This window comes from Adiantum capillus-veneris, chromosome 1, assembly GCF_014529385.1.
Source record: "Adiantum capillus-veneris isolate H3 chromosome 1, ASM1452938v2, whole genome shotgun sequence".
NCBI classification, from domain to species: Eukaryota; Viridiplantae; Streptophyta; class Polypodiopsida; order Polypodiales; family Pteridaceae; genus Adiantum; species Adiantum capillus-veneris.
In genome coordinates, this window is record NC_140931.1 from 73,859,806 (window position 1) to 73,864,705 (window position 4,900).

General features: G+C 41.9%; 1 pseudogene; it reads left to right on the forward strand.

Moving 5' to 3' along the window:
• Window positions 1-2,363: 2,363 nt before the first annotated feature.
• LOC147464972 (uncharacterized) lies at window positions 2,364-4,577 on the forward strand (annotated as a pseudogene).
• Window positions 4,578-4,900: the final 323 nt, after the last annotated feature.

The following is a 4,900-nucleotide window of genomic DNA, read 5'->3' on the forward strand; positions in this document are numbered from 1 at the left end:
AGTGTGGTAGTATCTAATGGTATTAAATTTGAAGACACTGTTGACTCGAATAATGGGAATTTTCTATGTGGTGTTGCTAGATCCATGGCGCATGTGTGTTTGATGGTTAAGGCTGATGGTAGTGAGCAAGAATTCTATATACAGAGTACGCTTGTTGGTGATGGTGAGGATGAATTACCTGATGCAAAATGCATACAGTGTGATGAGTGGATACCGCAACAAGTTTATGGACATTCTAATGATGCAAGCACATATTTGACTACAAAAGCTGCAACAAGTCTGATAATACCTTGCATTGATGCTTCTATTATAGATGAAGATGATTGGGGCTTTGAAGAGCATGTTGTGCATGTAGAATGCATTCCAGATAGCTATGTGAAAAGGGCCTATGAGCATTTAGAAGCCTTAAGGATGCGAAAGGCTCCTGAGGTCATGAAGCAAACGACAATTTCTAATGCTTTGGATGGTGATGTACAAGTCAAGAACATGGAAAATGTAAGTATTGTGACACCTTGTCCTAGTCCAGAAGTTGATCTTGCACATGGTACAGTGTTTGATGCAGCAGAAAAAGGCTCGGAAGGGCTTGTAGAGGGTGATGCTGCCATAAAAGATAATACCTATTTTCTGAACATATGTCCTGGGACAACTTTTTGTGACCAGAAGTCGGATTTGGTTATGGACGAGAACATACCTATAGATATAGAGGTACTCGATGCCGAAGAAAATAAGACAGTTGAGCAGCTTGAGGTATTATATATGTATCAGGCCAAGAAGGCTGAGTTACCTTCTATAGTGTATGAGACGAGTCTTTGTGACAATAGATTCCAACGTGATAGACTGACTTTGCAAGAGTTCTTGACGTTATTAGCAATCTTCACTGCTCTAGGTTTGACCAGGTTTCTTCTCAACATACATGAATCATGTATGCAATGGCCTTTTGATCCTGGTGGTATCAGTACTCACCACATCATATGCAGCTGTACATAGTTATACATAAAGTCTTTTTGCCTAACTGAAACACCACTGCTGCTGCTGAGCATGAATGCTCTAGGAAACTAGGCGGGTTTGGAAAACTATGTCAGGGGTTTTTAGGAATTTTTTTCTGTTCTTCTTTCATGGCTAGACAATGGAGATCATACGCAACTATCCGATAGCTCCTTGTTTTAGCTTGACAGCTTGCATGCATCTGTGTGGATAATGTTAATGCCTAGGAAGGTATTCCATGAATTGTTCCCCTACGGATCTTTGATCTCCTTGCTGTGAGAGTTTTCACCCATTATGGTGACAGAGTCTGCCCTTCGGTTATGTATCTGCTTAGTGCATGTTTCTCGTTGATGATGGATGCCATATTAGGATTTTGTTAGATAAGTTGATGAGCCTAATAATCCTTGGAACTAAAACCTAATTGGACACATTAGTGGTCGACTAATACTCTAAGGGGAGAAATTTAAAAACCTCAGCTTCTATGACAAGCAGGTGACAGTTGTCGAAAAAAGCAATGGTCACTGGCCTGAGAAGGAGGGGGTTTTTGGGAAAACAGCGGGTGGTGAGCAGGAGAGCAATATGCCATGAGTTGTAAGAGGACGGCGTGACCAGCCGTGACCACGAACACAGAGGGTGTGCCTTGAACTGGCAGGCAACCCACCTCGGGTAGCCAACTGAAGGGGGTGGTCAACCACCGAGAGCAGAAGAGAGGGGAAGCTTTCGAAAACAGAAAAATTGGTGCAGCAGGGGGAGCCATGAAGGGGGTTGCCGAGCAGGCAAGGATAATATCACAGGGCATGCGGCAAGAGGGAGTCTCCAAAGCAAGAGAGGTTGCCAAGCTCAACCGGGCCATCATCTAAAGGGAAAAGAAATCTGTGAGGAAAACCAACTAGAGGGAGTGTCCTGTGTTGACGGGAGAAAAGGGGGGTTCCAATGGAAGGAATGCCTCTCTGTATGTGGGAGAGAGGAAGCACGATGCTCCTCTCTATCTTGAAAATATGATGTAGTCGAAGTTTTTGTGATTTAGTACACTAAGAAGGTTTTCCTAGCCAGGAGTGGTGGGCGTGTGCTGTAATATCACCCTGCGTTTATCTTCTTGCCCTTGTTGAGCTTGAGATTGGCGTTTTCTGTAATTCCCTCATGGCCAAGGGTTTGAGTTGATGCTACTACAGATCTCTTCAATTTTGTTTGGTTGGTGATGTGAACTTGGGATTTCTGCTTCTGCACTGCAAGAGAAGCTAGCTATAGAGGTGTCCCACTAAAGTTTCTCTCTGTCAGTGTTTGGTGCCTCAACTAAGGATCTTCTGCAAGTATCTTCAGTGTTTATGGATCAGATGTATGCATACGAGGAACAGCTTGTCTAGAAAAAATAGTTGCAGATGGATGCAAATTGTCTCTTTGATGTGAGACTTTGCGGGAGGAAAGATGAAGATGTACAAGCATGGGTGGTTATGGATTTGTCAGTGTTTGGTGCCCCCACGGAGGATATTTTGCGAGTACCTTCAGTGTTTGTGGATCAGATGTATGCATATGAGGAGCAGCTTGTCTAGAAAAAATAGTTGCAGATGGATGCAAATTTTCTCTTTGATGTGAGACTTTGTGGGAAGGAAAGACGAAGATGTACAAGCATGGGTGGTTATGGCTGATGACTTTCTCTTGGAGCTTGGCATTTATGATGATACGGAAAGGGCTGATTTTATGTATCAGAGCTTGTGTGAAGATGCTATGCAATTTTATGACAGTCTTCCTATACATGCACAGTACAACTGGCAATTGATGAAGGTTGCATTGTTGAATCATTATGTGGAACTTGAGGTGCCAGCCATGCATTCTCGATACTTTTATGGTACAGATGAGGAATGCGTTAAATCTTGAATTTCACGGGTGGAAGAAGAGATGTTGCAACTTTGCATTGTAGATGATGGGGCAAAAGCGGACTTTGCGTGTCAAGGACTTTCTAGTGATGCGTTCGTATTTATGCATATGCTCCTTGATGATTGGCACCATAGTTGGCTCGCTTTGAAGTTTTCACTATTGATGCGTTATTGGAGGTTGCCGAAGCCTCAAGGTTCAATAGAAAGGTCTGTTGTTGTTGCTTTTGAATCAGTACAGAATGAGTTCTGGAAGGCGGTGCAGAGTCAGCTTGAATCTGATGCTTATGATGTAAATGATTTGAATGAGGAGAGTAATATGCCTATGATTGATGCAATGAGAGAGTCCTACAACATGAATGCTTCATGAGAGATGAATGTTGATGATGAATATTCTGAGCGTGGATATAGTAGTGAATGTGACTCTGAAGGGGATTATGTTGATTTGACATCTGATACCTTATCTGAGGGTGGCTCGCTTGATGAATTATTTGTTGATGGGCATCTCTCTTGCGGTGGGTCTATGGTGTTTGTTGGTAGTGAGTCTAGTGTGGTAGTATCTAATGGTATTAAATTTGAAGACACTGTTGACTCGAATAATGGGAATTTTCGATGTGGTGTTGCTAGATCCATGGCGCATGTGTGTTTGATGGTTAAGGCTGATGGTAGTGAGCAAGAATTCTATATACAGAGTACGCTTGTTGGTGATGGTGAGGATGAATTACCTGATGCGAAATGCATAAAGTGTGATTAGTTGATACCGCAACAAGTTTATGGACATTCTAATGATGCAAGCACATATTTGACTACAAAAGCTGCAACAAGTCTGATAATACCTTGCATTGACGCTTCTATTATAGATGAAGATGATTGGGGCTTTGAAGAGCATGTTGTGCATGTAGAATGCATTCCAGATAGCTATGTGAAAAGGGCCTATGAGCATTTAGAAGCCTTAAGGATGCGAAAGGCTCCTGAGGTCATGAAGCAAACTGCAATTTCTAATTCTTTGGATGGTGATGTACAAGTGAAGAACATGGAAAATGTAAGTATTGTGACACCTTGTCCTAGTCCAGATGTTGATCTTGCACATGGTACAATGTTTGATGCATTAACAAAAGGCTTGGAAGGGCTTTAAGAGGGTGATGCTGCAATAAAAGATAATACCTATTTTCTGAACATATGTCCTGGGACAACTTTTTGTGACCAGAAGTCGGATTTTGTTATGGACGAGAACATACCTGTAGATATGGAGGTACTCGATGCCGAAGCAAATAAGATAGTTGAGCAGCTCGAGGTATTATATATGTATCAGGCCAAGAAGGCTGAGTTACCTTCTATAGTGTATGAGATGAGTCTTCAAGCGATGGAGCTCAAAAGAAACGTATCCGTCAAACTCGGTAGGAATACAAATTCAAGCTTCTAATTTCATACATTTTTTGTAGGTTGCTGTAATATTGTTTCAATATGGAACTTGGCTTGGATGATGATGGGAATCGAGTCCAATCCTAAAACAATTGGACATACTCTGCTGCAGCATATCATCAAAGCAAAGGAGTTGGTGGAGCTATTGGATGATCCATCCAATGCTGGCATTGCTAAAGTTTTGCGCCAGAAGTATTTCAGTGAGCTGAAGAACACTGTTTCACCTCAGGAGATGATAGAGGTGTGTGATAGCGTAGGAATAAGTTTCAAGGCCTACGAAGCTTTGTATAGGCTTGTCACACTAGGTCACAGAGAAAAATAGGTTGCTGTCAACACCTTACAATGTTAGTGTCACAAAAAGGTGCATCAATAATGATGTTGCAAGCTTGTTGGGTGGATTTCAATATGTGGAGGATGTCCTGCCACTAGAAGAGAACAAATCTTTTCGTTACAACGAGTTCAATAATGTCTATGTTGATTTCTTGAAGCTCCAAGAGTCAATGATCAGATTTTATGGGTTGACACAAGAAGAGTGTAATGGCAAAGTTATATTTGTGATGAAACTTGATGAGTGCCAGATTGTCAAAGGGCGACAATTCGAAAGGGTAAGCGTTACACTTATG